The sequence below is a fragment of the Harmonia axyridis genome, chromosome 5, assembly GCF_914767665.1.
Source record: "Harmonia axyridis chromosome 5, icHarAxyr1.1, whole genome shotgun sequence".
Classification (NCBI taxonomy): domain Eukaryota; kingdom Metazoa; phylum Arthropoda; class Insecta; order Coleoptera; family Coccinellidae; genus Harmonia; species Harmonia axyridis.
In genome coordinates, this window is record NC_059505.1 from 35,934,944 (window position 1) to 35,950,566 (window position 15,623).

The 15,623-nt window shown below is 36.8% G+C and overlaps 1 protein-coding gene across 2 annotated transcripts in view; it reads left to right on the forward strand.

The window, feature by feature from the left end:
* Window positions 1-15,623, forward strand: part of LOC123680131 — a 126,928-nt gene that overhangs the window by 49,458 nt on the left and 61,847 nt on the right. The window lies entirely within an intron of this gene.

Consider the following 15,623-nt stretch of genomic DNA (forward strand, 5'->3'; position numbering starts at 1 on the left):
AGGATGCTCAATTGATAAGATCGACGAGGAATCGACAAACACTCTTCAGATTCACTGAATTTGACTTATGTATCATGGGCGCCAGGTTTACTGAAGTAAGCTGGACATGAAACTCTGTTCGAGGAACGACCGCTTAATAAAAAATGCAGCGCGAAATTAAACATCCCTGCTCCTTTTCACTCATTATCCCACACATTGTCGGATCTGCCCGAACACACAGATCCGCCGAACCGAATCTCGTCGTCTGTGGAACCTTCATCCGGATGCAATATCGTGAAAATGAGAAATTCTCAATAATTCCTCCACCTCCCGCCGCAAGTGGAATGATGAAAAGGAGAATCAGAGGAAACTCAACTTCATTTGCGCTCCACCGTTCAATGGGGCACGGTAACAGCTGGCTCATGGAAATCTCATCACCACCGCCCCCACCCCTCCGGTTTTCCTCGAATGCCTCGATTCTCCCATTCACTGTACGGGGCGCAAATACAGAAATAATTACATAAAGGCGCATTAGAGCCTCATATGGGACTAATCTGTGCGAAATTACGAATCGGAGAAAATGTACATATTTCGACAGTTACGTGATTGTGGATGGTTCCCTTCGATTCGTTGACGCGAAGCGATGGCGAAAACTGACAGTATTCGTACGGATCATAGAGTAATAAATATAGATAGAGGGAGTATACGCAATTTTTACATGTCCCCAACATGGTTAGATTAGGTTGTCGGATTGTGATATATTTTCAAATCCACAATTTTACTATATCGTTATGAATGTATATTATATTGAATGAAATATATTTATTTGAGTGATTCCCGATCAAATATGCAAATTTGAATATTTGGAACCCGATATTTTTCCTAATTGTCGAATTTATAATAAAGCAGAATATTTATTATTTTTTGCATCTAGCTGCTGAAATCCAAGGTTTGGCAAATTTTGTTCTCCTAGTGTCATCTGTTGTTTCACGTCGTTAGGCGCGCTTGATGTTTGTTTTCTGTATTTCTGATATATTTAGGTATTTATTTAGATATATTTTTAGTTAATATGAAACGTTGATTCACTATGGGCATTTCTTTGCGTTCTTTGTGGAGAAACTCGAGAATTGAGTTAAATATCGTATCACTGATATGTTTTCATTTCTGCGTGCTTCCTGTCGAATTATGATATGTTGGGGACAAAATTTGCTTACTAAAAATGACACATGCTCCCTCTTTCTATGTTCATTTCTCTGAGGGTGGGTTTCATAAAACTTTTATCGTGATTTGCTCGATTTAATCTTTTCTATGTTCAATTTCAGTTATTTTTGACACTTCCATATGAATAAACAAGTTTTCGTGGAAAAGAAAAAATTATCGTAAGTAATTGCGCAAGCGCATCAAAATTACCGATAATTTTGCATGACAGCGTGTTGTCATAAAAACTGCATGAGTTCATCTTTATTTTTGGAGAAAGAGCCCTCCACTTCGGTGTCGGGATCCCTCCACCTTCGGTGTCGGGCTTTTTCTCCAAAAATGAAAATGAACGAATGCAGGTTTTCAAAGAAAACACTCTGGAATGCGAAATTATCCGGTCATTTTGATGCACGAGTGTAATTCGGGGGAATATTTCCCGAATAAACTGTTAACTTGTCAAAGTGACATAGATTCCATCGATGCCATAGATTTGAACTGTGTAAGATTCATAGAAACTATGCATCTATGAACAGAACAAGTATCGCAGTGCTATTTCGCTTCCTACAATGCAATTATCTCTGTAATTTTCGATAATTGCACCTAGAATTTTTGACAGGAGGGAAATGTTCGATAATATTTGAAGCACTCGTGGTATTACGTTCGATAAATACATACATGGGAATTTTCTCATTTTCAGTTTTAATATTCGTAAAATTGAATGTATATTATGGACGTCGGTAAAATCAATTACCAACGCGTTTAGCCTAGCAAACTAGAGTTACCTTAAAAATACACCATTTATTTATTATTTACATTCATTTCGAAAATACAAAAATAAATAAATTTGCAGCGAATAAACTCTCTTCATATTTTAGGAATCAACTGCGCTACGGTAAGGACAACGTCTGGTGGGTCCACAAGTTTTAAAATAAATGACCGAATAAATAAGCGTGTAAAAGTTCCTCATTCCACCCCACCGCGCTTCCCTAGTTTTTTCCCCATACCCAAGATTCATCATCGGCAAAAATACCGGAGGGTTGAACTAGTGAAACTTTCTTCGGGAAATTTGTATCTCGCGTTCCCAATCAAAACTCCTCCTCGGCCAAGATTTATCACCCCAACTGGGCCCACTCTTGTACGCAAGTTCTCGAACTATAAATCGATAGGCCATCTGGGAATAATCGCCTCAAATATTCCACCGCATCATTTTCAATTTATCCCCCAGCCATTCGGCGAGAAAAGTACCTATAGTGATCGTGTGGAAATTGGCCCTAAGACAGGGATCATTTCACCACCCCTCTCTCTTAGCTGCGGGGGCACGGGGACGCAAATCTGAATAGAATGCCAATTTGGGGGTCCGTAAGTTCGGTCATCTTCGTCCCTGCATTCATCCCCTGTGTCTGGTTGGCGATAACAGGTCGTTGTTTTCGGTATTTACGACCGAAGAATGCAGTTTTAACGAATAAAAGTCTTAGTTTATGAAAATAATACGATTTTTAACGGAATATTTCTAAAAACTCCAAGAGGTCTAAACGTTTGCCTTTAAGACCTTTGTGTAAATTTTTTTTCTTATTGGAATCTATAAAATGATAAGACAAAAGTTTTACACGAAGGTCTTGAAGGCAAACATCTATATGTACTTGTATATATTATTTTATATTCAGTTTTGGGAATGCATGTCAGGAAGATTTTATATGTTTTATTGGAAATTGTGAAACGTATAGTCAAGTGTTTTATTTATTTCCTTTTATTAATTTGAAAGTATGTTTCACCAAGGGATATGTGAGGAATCAATTTCGGACTTGTGAATATATCTACTTCACAAAAATTGTAATTAGGAATTTCAAACTAACTAAACAAAAATTCCGAAACGTACGTCTGTCTTTGTTTCAATTTAGTTATTGAATTTGTTAACCGTTTACTCAATTTGTATAGTTTTAGTTATTTTGAATTTTCTTTTGCTTGGTTATTATTTTTGTTATTTTCAGAATTGGAAGTGTATTTCAAGACAAAAATAAACCAAATATATCATTGAGATTCGTTATTGTGAAGCAAAAGACACGAAGTTGTCAATTTTTTGATATTTACAAATTTAAGTTGAGTATCTTGGGAAGGAAAGGTGCTATGAGAAAAAATTAATCTTAACCACCCTGTATTTCGAAAACAAAGCATTTGAGGGCCTATGTTTATGGGACTTTTATGTCTCAAAATGATCCGAGGAATCTGTAATTGTCATTTGTACCTCCAATTTAGAAACACCCTGTATTTCAAACTAAAATCAAAGCTTTCATCGACAAATCAAAGTATCGTCATGTCTTAAAACACCCAATCAGCATTTCGCGCCTCCCCTCAACACCATTACCGCAAATGACGAACCAAACCACCAAAACGATCCTGTACAACAGGTCGTAAACATCGTGCAAACGACAACAACCAAATCTTCCCTTATTTCGTGGCGAATCATAAATTCCCTAATTCGGCTACTCCAAAACGAAGGTAACGGAATTAACTTTCTGATTTCTGGAGGGAGGAACCCCCATCAGCATGCAGGGAACCTCTCCCATTCCTTTATTCCCGCCGTCCGAGAGAGTATCAGCGTTTAGACACACCGGCATTCTGCAAACGTAGACTTGCCTGAATATTCTCGGCCTTACAGTTTCCTGTTTCGCAGGGTACTTTATATCGGCCATTCCGTGATGTAGATAGAGGCCGGTGGCGGCGCCCTACCCGGCGAATATCAGGAGTAATTGAAAAATTAGCATATTGCCTGAAACTGTTCCAGAAATATGTACACTGAGGGATTTTTTTTTGGAGTCTGTCTTGTTGTAGATATTGATTTGGTTATGTTCGTGGTTTGAATCAGGGAGGTTGAGAGGGGTGGGATGTAAGGAGGTAATTTGGAGGATAAGGGACTTGTATAGGGTGTGCCAATAAGAGTGCAAGATTTGGAGATGTGATAAATATGGTTATTTTAGGCGGAAGCTTCTAATATTCTTTGGGTTATGAAGTAGACATCTTGGAGTTAATATCATATAGTAATAAACATAGATAGGAGGAGTGTACGCAATTTTTACATGTCCCCAACATGGTAAGATGTCGGATTGTGATATATTTTCAAATCCACAATGCTACTATATGAAAAATATTCATTCAAGTAATTCCTGATTAAATATCAAATTTGAATATTTGGAATCCGATATTTTTCTTAATTGTCGAATTTATAATAAGCAGAAAACTTATTATTTTATGTATCTACCTGCTGGAATTCAAGGTTTGGCAACTTTTGCTCTCCTAGCGTCATCTGTTGTTTCACGTCGTTTGGCGCGCTTGATGTTTGTTTTCTGAATTTCTGATATATTTAGGTATTCATTTCAATATATTTTGAGTTAATATGAAACATTGATTCACTATGGGACATAAGAAGTGCGTTCTTTGTGGAGAAACTCGCGAATTGAGTGAAATATCGTATCACTGATATGATTTCATTTCCGCGCGCTTCATGTCAAATTTGATAGTTCATGTTGGGCACCAAATTTGTTCACTAAAAATGACATTTGCTCCTTCTATCTATGTTTATTACTCTGAGGTGTATATGTACGTCAATAGTATTTATACTTACTAGTAGAATGTTCGATGATTTGACGAAAATGTTTATTTTTCAATTTTCGAAAATAAAGAGAAATATATCTCTTTTTTAACTCCATTTGTTCTGGAAATACTATCTTTGGACTTGGGATCTGTACCATCCTGTCAAAATATTCAAATGTAAACACTAAGTTATTACGTCTTTTTTTCTTCATAGTAATTTTTGAGCGTTTGTTCATCTCGTCACAATGCCTAAAATTTTCGACCGAGATGAAAATTTTCATTTGGATGACAATATGAAGCCTGGTGTGAAGTTTCATGCTCATCACCTATTCAGAATCATAGAAAAATCAAGAAGAATGTCCAAAAAAATTACCCATTTTCGTGACCACAAAACCGATTGATTTGAGATTGAGGTGTTGATGGGGAAAATAATTTTAAGTTCTATGAAAAATTTCAAGCTGATCACATCATCAGAACATCAATACACATTGGCCAAAAGAGGACCACAAACTCCTTTGACCCAGAACCTTTCTGCGGCATAAGTAAATATGCCTATAAGAAAGTGTTTCAGGAAAAAACCGAAAGAGAAACACTCTAGCGTAATCTTCCTGGGTTGGATCATCCCAAAAAGTTTCTTCGACACTTTTATACTGTAAGATCTAAGAGGTATCTGGATCTTAGCAAGAATATGCTACACCTCCTCTCTGGATTCCTTACAAAGCATTGCCGCCTCAGGAACCATCACCATGGGAATGGGTCTTGAAGAAAACGATTAGTGCAGATATTATGGGGAGAAGGAAAAAACTCTGGATCACCTGTTGACCGAATGCTTCGCCATCGCTAGCCAACGCAAAAAATGGTTGGGACAACAGAGTTGTAGAAGTTAGGAGTGACCTCTTTGAAGCCATCTCAGATACTGATTCTAATAGGGAGAATATCACAGATGAGGCGCATAATAGACCATAGAGTTGCGGTGTAGAGGAGAACCTTAGACTCTTGCATAGTTTCATGCCAATAGCATCATTATAGTTATAAAAAATTCAAAAAGAATTTCGAAAAAATTAGGAAAGCACTGACTTTTGAATGATCGCAGTTAATTCACCACTTGCACCCTTGGAGATGACATAAATACCTTTGCATATGGAAGGTTATCTTTCTTCATTTTCATAAATATTTCCATTGATTTTTTTCCAGAGTTGTTGTCGTAGTGTTGGTTGGACGTAGTCCCTCCATTTCGTTTCATTTTCTGTAAAAAAAAAATAGACAAGTGAAAGAAATTCGGTCGATTTTGGATGCAGCTTACGTCAGAACCTTGTTGAAACAATGCATGCCTCAAGTCTCTGGAGATGGTTCTCAATTGCTATTGATTGGCTCAAGGTTGAACACCTGAAGAAGATAAAGACGAGCAGAATTTTTGATGTACTAGATTCATATTGGATCGTATCAGAGAGATAAACATTACATGATGATAAAATAACGAAATTGAACATTTTCATTTTCAAAACAATATAATTAGTTAGACCACTCGTCTTCTTCGTCCAGTTTCGTTGATGTCAGTTTTTTATTTATTTTTAATTTGATCTCTTTCATTCTTGCCTAATAATAATGTTAATAAGAGTTTATCCTATCCTTGGTTTTCTTTTTCCAAATGATCTTTGTATTTGTTGCTTATTATCAAACTTTCAACCCAACGTAACTCTCTCAAAAGATTCGGCCGTCCAGATAACGCGATGTACCACCGTTAGACGACCAAACAACAATTCAATCTATCCCCGAACCGTACAATCAATTAACCAGGGTAGGTTACCGCAACGTACACCAAAACAATCGATCGCAAACCGCAGCCAATGGTTTCGTACTTATTAGTTCATCCTCATTGTACAGCTTGTTCAGGAACGGGAATTAATTGAATTATTGTCCCTCATGTGATCGTATCCACGTTGTGTGTTGTGTGTGTAGGAACACACATAAGCTATTTCCACATGTTGCTAGATTATTTTTGTGGCATTACATTGCACTATGGATGATTGGATTATGTCATAGCGATTGAACGATAGATACGAGGATACAGATGATCAATTACACGATTACACTGTGGATTAAAGAAGTTAATAGGGACGGAGTGGTTCAATTAGTGGATGGCAAAATTAAAATTTGGAAAAAATGACAAAAACATTTTGAGGATGCGGTAACTGTTGATTTTTTGCAAAGTCTGAGATTTTGACTCTCATAAGTTACAGACGAAGATGCAAGTTACTGCTGAAACTACTCTACGATTCATGACCAGCAAATTGGAAATTGATTATAGATTAGATTTTGATTTAATTAAGGAGGTTACGTTTCACTTCGACCAAATGGTCTATTGGGCCCCCCATCAGAGCTATTCTCTCCATAACGTGATTTACAGCTCGCCTTCCAGTTCCAGAATTCTGATGAACTCCAATATCTGGGATGTCTTCAAGGAGGCTAATTCCTCAATTCCATAAGTTTCGTGTCCAAGGCAGGTTTTGCGTTGGCTAGCGATGGCGAGGCATTCCGTCACCAGGTGATTTGGAGTTTCTTCTTCCTCCTTCCCACAGAATCTGCACTCGTCATATTCTGTTAGACCCATTCTCATGAGGTGTTTCCTAAGGCGGCAATGCCTTGTGAGGAATCCAGTGAGGAGGTGTAGCATGTTCTTACTAAGATCCAGATACTTCTTGGATCTTGTTGAGTCAAAGTTTCGAAGAAACTTTTTGGAGTGATCTAGACCAGGAAGATTCCGCCAGAGTTTTTCTCATTCGGTTACCTCCTTTTCCCGAAACTCTTTCTTGTAGGTGCATTTGTCTACACCACAGAAAGATTCCGGCCGATGAAAGGAGTTTCTGCTCCTTTTCTGGCAAGGCGGTTTAGCTAAAAATGAATTTGTTCCATACTTTACGGGACACAGTGTATGTCCGCATCAGATTTGCAGATCTATTTGACTTACAAACTCGGTGGATCTATCTATGGATCTCTTAGATCTACATATGGATCTCTTAGATCTACATATGGATCTCTCGGATCTACCTATGGATATCTTAGATCTACCTATGGATATCTTAGATCTACCTATGGATATCTTAGATCTACCTATGGATCTTTTAGATCTACCTATGGATCTCTGATTGCATACTAGATATCGTTATATGCTTTTACATCAGCTAAAAATGAATTGGTTCCATACTTTACGGACACACTGTATATATATATATATATATATATAAACACTATGCTTCAAAGAATAGAGGCTCAATTGTGATAGGAAAAAAAAAGTGGTACTCTTTTTTTTTCCTATCACAATTGAGCCTCTATTCCCTGAAGCATAGTGTTTATAGTTAAAAAGGCTCTTATCTCAGATTACTATATATATATATATATATATATATATATATATATATATATATATATATATATATATATATATATATATATATATATATATATATATATATATATATATATATATATATATATATATATATATATATATATATATATATATATATATATATATATATATATATATATATATATATATATATATATATATATATATATATATATTGTTAACAATCCCGCATTCTTGCGGATCCGCGGGATTGATAATTTTATCCTGCGGATTTGATGGATTGATATTTTGGTACGGGATTGGATTCCCTAAACAAAACTCCGACCTAGGACAACTAAAATGGCGAAGTAACGTCACACTATGGAGCGTATTATAACTGAAATACACTGACACTTTTAATCGTTGATTATGTGTTGCTACGGTCCAGGCGACCTTGCCAACATAACATCCTCTTATTTCTTCGTTCAGCTTTGGCTTTATCGGAAAATGTGAACTCCTCACTGCACAACCTTCGGATCAATTTTCGTTGGAACGTATAGTTACGGCCCAACTTCCGTGGAAGGCTCTAATTTTGCGACACGAAATATATTTCATGTCCCTCAAGTTTTCCAGTGCCTCCCGTCTGGCCGAATCGATAAGCTGAGTGTTTTTCGGTTGCGTTCCACCCAAACGGCCAGTGGCGACCCTTGAGAATAGGCGAAATCGGCTCAAAAAAAGACCTCGAACGTTCCAATTGATTGGTGTTTTTCAATTCTGTCCTGTCCCACCGAACTGTCATTTGTGTCTCAAATCGACGGGGATAGGGAATGGGACCAGTGGCGTACGCCAGCGGAATGATTTAAGTTGAACGCTAGCTTCAATTAATCCGATGGCAAGACTTTTGTTGATGGGCAAGTGAGTTCTTCACATCATTGCTTAGAAATATGAATACGCTCTATTAGTGATGACGTCACACACCTCCATTTTAGTTCTTCTGTCAGTGTTCGGAATCCAAACAAACAAATTGTCATTCAAATTAGTAAGTTGTCATTGAAGAAATTGGCTTATTTTGATAAATAAGATTATTTAAGGAACGATTTTACTATTAATTGATGTACAGAAGGAACGAGATTAATGCCAGTATGTTCGAACTTGAAGATCAACTAATAAACACGGCTTTTTACAAAATCTGAGGAATGATACAGGATTCGAACTTACTGGTATTAACCTCGTTCCTTCTGTCTATCAATTAATACCGAAATGGTTCCTCAAATACTCTTATTTATGAAAATAAGCCAATTCCTTCAACGACACCGTACTAATTTGAATGACAATTTATTTGTTTGGATTCCGAACACTGAGAGGAGAACTAAAAATGGCGGTGTGTGATGTCACACTAATAGAGCGTATTGCTGAAAAGAAGTTCGTTTCGAAGCAGAATGTGGCTTTCAAAATAATATAACAGGCCAATTGAAAAGTCCCCGGTCTACCATAGTAAAACACATTTTTTTTTGGCAAAATTCGATTTTATTATTCAACGTAGTTGCCTTCGAGGGCGATTCAGCGATTATAGCGATCTTTCAACTTTTCAATACCATTTTTGTAGTGCCATTTGTCTTCCGCTTCAAAATAGGCCTCAGTTTCGGCGATTACTTCTTCATTGGCGCTGAATTTCTTTCCAGCGAGCATTCTTTTGAGGTCTGAGAACAGGAAAAAGTCGCTGGGGGTCCAGATCTGGCGAATACGGCGGATGCAGAAGCAATTCGAAGCCCAATTCATGCAATTTTGCCATTGTTTTCATTGATTTGTGACACGGCGCATTGTCTTGATGAAACAGCACCTTTTTTTCTTCAAATGGGACCGTATTTTAACGATTTCATCCTCTAAACGCTATATAATAATCGCTGTTGATGGTCTGGCCCCTTTGAAAGTAATCAATGGATATTATACCTTGCGCATCCCAAAATACTGATGCCATAGGCTTTCCAGCTGAGTGTTGTGTTTTTCCTCGCTTTGGATTCGGTTCATTGTGTGCAGTCTACTCAGCTGACTTTCAATTGAACTCCGGAGTGAAATGATGGAGCCATGTTTCATCCATTGTCACATATCGACGCAAAAATTCAGGTTTATTGCACTTAAACAGCTTCAAACACTGCTCAGAATCATAAACACGTTGCTTTTGATCGATTGTGAGCTCGCGCGGCACCCATTTTGCACACAGCTTTCTCATGTACTAATATTCGTTAATGATATGTACACGTTCAGATGATATATTCACAATGTCTGCTATCTCGATCAACTTCACTTTACAGTCATCCAAAATTATTTTGTGAACTTTTAAACGTTTACACGTTTAAACTTAGCATTCCAATCAATGATGATTGATTTTCCTGGTGCAGACCCTGGAAACTCTTCATCAAGCCAAGATTTTGCTTCAACTGTACACGAAATTCATGTTCATGTTGAGGACATGTAAAAATTGCGTATACTTCCTCTATCTATGTTTATTACTCTATGGTTTTCACCGACTGCTTTCCAGTCAGCTGACGCATTCTTCGACTTAGGAGTGTAGTGCTGAATGATCCACTGTCACATAACAAATCAAACTTATTTAGTGGTTTTAGCTTCTTTCGCAGCTTTGCTTATCGACGTATATAGAGCAAAGCTCTCTCATGGACAAATGTTCAAGCAAAATAGTGAATACAAGAAAAATATTGCCTTTTAAGTCATTTTTCAATCGGTGCCACAACTCTACTATCCTTAGACAAAACTGCCAAATTTCAAAACCCATTGATTATTATGAAGATATTTTGTAAATACATGAATAAGGATTTGATAAATTTGATCTGAAAGCCAAGCAGCGTTTCGTGAGATCAGCATCTGGATAGGTGACCACTCCAAGGTAATCACATAGTTTGACCAATTTTTTTTTCGAAATTTTCTCATCGCCACTACTGTCGCTCCCGCCCGGAACCAGTGGTGTGCTTCCCCGGGACCGCCACGGTCTGCCAAATTGCCCCTATCGGGACATTATCACGTTCGAATATATACCGGGACAGGGGGTGGGTGGTCCAGGAAGGGACTCACCGTTCCGCGCTTATGACAAACTTCCTCCTGACCCCCAGCTAACATGAATTTTCACTTCGGTCTGATGCGAATAGGAAACCGTCTGCATAATCTAATGCCCGTTGTTCCCGAATCCCACACCGACTTCCGAAGTGGCTCTATTCGAATGCTTTCCGACTGAAACGCTCCATATATACGTATGGGGAGGTGGGTTTTGGTCCTTCGATTCCGGATCCCTGCCAAGGGAACGTACGGTGTTTCTTGGGATGGGCGGGTTTGGGTGTATAGTTGCGAGAGAACTTCCGTTTTCGATCTGTTATTGTTTCGGTGATGGTTTTGTACAGGGTTGGAAGTATAGACGATAATGGATCACTTCTCATATACAGTGCTGACATGTTGGTATTTTAGGATGTAATATCATTATGTTAGTAAGAAATGAACGAATAATGTTCAACAAATGTTCCATAAAAAGTGAAAGTCCAAATAGAAACAGGGTACATCTTCTACCTCTGCAAGTCTTTATCTTTATCAGCATGAAACTCGTAGCGTTTCATTTCACTCAGTCTTTCATGAGATCCCTCAGAGGAAAGAAAAGATAGAGGTGCCTTATAGCATTTGTTGACATCGCTATAACATTTTTGTTTACAAACACTTATAATGTACTGCGTTGCCATTCTGAGGAAGAAGTAAACTTTTCTCCGTTCTGTCGCATAGATGTTTTGCGAATATTCTGTGGATTTGGCAACACGGTTCTGTTGTTGTTATTGCACGTGACAACTAGAGGTGCGTGAAGGGTTAACTATTCATTTTAATTTCACGTTTGTAATCGGCGTTATTTCATACAAGTTTGTGAATTTTAAGTTACATATTGTTAATTTTAATCATGGTAAATACTCGAAAAACATGTATAGTGTGTAAAACATCGGAAATGAAAACCTAACCTAACATATGTAAGTTCACGTTTTGAGTCCATAGGCGTAGAATATATCTCGTCTATGGCGTAGTATTTGTGAGATATCGAAAACTCAATTCAATGCTAACATTTGTAGGTTTCCTTCAAATAGAGAATTTAGCAAAATATGGTGCCACGCGTTGAGATTGTAAATGAACAATTTGCCGAAATATGCATATGTTTGTTCCAAACATTTCAGCACCGAAAACTTAATAAGAGGCAGTAAGAGAACCACTGACTACGCCACTGAAATGTTAACCGCCCCTCTAGTTGTCAATTTTGCAGGTTTGTTGTTGTCCTATCTCACTTTATCATCATACTGTTGCAATTGATTACAATACAACGCTATTTACTTCTAAGGGCACCTCTATCTTTTCTTTCCTCTGAGTGAGATCCTTTTGCAGAGTAAGAATTGAATGACTTCGAAGATGAAAGGGTTATGTTACAAAATAAAAGTATTGAGAAATTTAGATTTGAAGTTTTCTTGTTGTAGTTTTTCTCTTTATGTTTTTTGCATAGCTCTTTCATCTACTTCATACTTCTGTTTCTGGTTGTTCCAGAGATTCTCAGATTTTGACACATCACACTGTTGACAATGCTAAATTAGAGTCAAAATTAACAATCTCAATGAGCAAAAACGTAGGTAACATTGCCAATTTTGAAATAGAAATGGTAAAAACAAAAAAAAATGCGAATAACAAAATCCATATTTAAGTTTCAAACACTCGGTATGTCGGAAATTATAGCTATAATTGTATAAGGCAGATCAGGCAGAATTATAAAATGTTGTGGTCTAGAATATACAATTCAGAGATCGGATATTCTTAATGAATCACCCTGTCTACAGTTGAGTTTTTAAGATATATAAGTAACTCATACTGAATAACAATGACTTATATGATTCAGTAGTGTAACCCGGATGATTGGTGCCACCACGTAGAAAACATCATTGTTCCTCTTCGCAACAAATTCGGAGATGATTTCATTTATCAGGATGATAATGCCCCACCACACCACACACGAAGGGTTCAAAACATTCTTCTAGAGAACAATAAGAGAATGAACTGGTCAGCGAACTCACCAGACATGAATCCAATTGAGCACGTATGGGATTACTTACGAAGAGCAATTTCCTATCGCCAAAACCCACCTTCAACTTTTCAAGAATTGAATTTAGGAGGATGAATGAAACGATATGCCTGAAAATTTCATTAATGACTTGATTCGTGGGATGCCTAGGCGTATTGGGTAATTGATTGGAAGATGAGGTGGTAATACGGACTATTGAATTTGGATGCAGTTAAGGAATAACTATAATTAATCAAAAATAAATAATCGATAAATTTAGATTTTATCTCATTTTTCCTATTTTGTCTCACCCTGCATGAAGCAAAAAGTAACAAACAAAGATTTTCTATCAAATATATTGCAGTTAAAATAGAGGAAAATATTCATATCATTTCCAGAACATATATTGTCTATTTCTTGAGAAACCCAGGGGGCTAAGACTTTTGACGATGTGTGTATTCTGAAACTCTCGTAGGTTTCAAGCTCAAAGTAATAAACATAGATAGAGAAAGCATATGTCATTTTCAGTAAGCAAATCTTGTCCCTAACAGGAACTATCAAATTTGACATGAAGCGCGGATATGCATACAGTGAAACGATATTTCACTCAACTCGCGAGTTTCTCCACAAAGAACTTTTATGTCCCATTGTGAATCGACGGTTCATATTACCTCAAAAAATATTGAAAATAATACCTAAATATATCAGAAATTTAGAAAACAAATTTCAAGCGCGCCAAACGGCGTGAAACAACCGATGACACTAGGAGAGCAAAAGTTGCCAAACCTTGGACTTCAGCAGGTAGATACAGAAAATAATAAATATTCTGCTCATTATAAATTCGACAATAAGGAAAAATATCGGATTCCAAATATTCAAATTTGCATATTTAATCGGGAATCACTCAAACAAATATATTTCATTCAATATAATAAACATTCATAATGATCTAATAAAATTGTAGATTTAAAAATATATCACAATCCGACAACATAATCTAACCATGTTGGGGACATATAAAAATTGCGTATACTCCCTCCATCCATGTTTATTACTCTATGGTTTCAAGCAAAGCCCCAAAACTTCTAGAAAGCGAAATCATCCTACGCCAAAGCCCCACCATCGAAAATAATAAGCCGAAATCCAACTTCACCATAAATATGGCCCGAAGTTACTCAGACTCGTTTTTCATATTTTAATCGAGTAGTGCTCTCTCCAACGTTCTCCCGGAGTAAAGTTCTGAAAGCACAAACTCGCCATGAGCTTTTAATTAGTGGTGTATTTCATTATGGTAATTTCCTTGGGCGCGTTCAGATTATTCGAACTCATATACATAAACGTCACTGCAAAAACGGCATTTCGACCAAAATAAATACTGAAGGTGCATCTTCCTGCATACTCATAGTTCAATTAGAGGAATCCCGGTTTTAATTGCCAGTAGTCTGCCGGAAAAAGAAGGACGTCACGTGATGTACGAGGCACGTAGAAGAAGATGGGGGAATTTACAAATAATTTAAAAAAAAATTCAGTTTTTTTATTTATGCACAGAGTTGCCTTGCCGTCCAATGCAGATGGTGAGAAGTTGGATGGATCAAGCTCTTTGATGCTGTTCCTGATTATTTTCCATACTTTCTTCCTCTCTTTTTATTGCTGCAATTTATGCTTGACCTACAAAGCAGTTGGAATTTTCATCGAGTATAAAATAAGTGAGAAAAGCAATATTTTCGAAATATAGGATGCCCTTTTCTCATGAAATCGACACCCAATGAAAATTGTGTTCTTATACAGGGTGATTCACTGCGAAGGCCTAGTTTATGTTTATGGAAAACTAATCATTATTTTGTGCTGAAAATTTACATATTTGGGTTTGAATTGATTGAAATGATTATTCTCCTTAAAATATTTTTAAACCAGTAGGTACAATTTAACAAAAGAGAGTTACATAGGCAAACCCATAGAGATTACGTTGTCGGATTGTGATATATTTTCAAATCCACAATTTTACTATATCGTTATGAATGTATATTACATTATATATTTATTTGAGTGATTCCCGATTAAATATTTGGATATTTTTCCTAATTGTCAAATTTACAATAAGCAGAATATTTATTATTTCCTATATCTGCCTGCTGAAATCCAAGGTTTGGAAACTTTTGCTCTCCTAGTGTCATCGGTTGTTTCACGTCGTTTGGTACGCGTGAAGTTTGTTTTCTGAATTTCTGATATATTTAGATATTCATTTCGATGTATTTTGAGTTGATATGAAACGTTGATTTACAATGGGACATAAAAAATGCGTTCTTTGTGGAGAAACTCGCGAGTTGAGTGAAATATCGTATCACTGATATGTTTCCATTTCCGCGCGTTCCATGTCAAATTTCAAAACTATCGAATGAAGCTCAAGAATTTGAGGCAGATAGT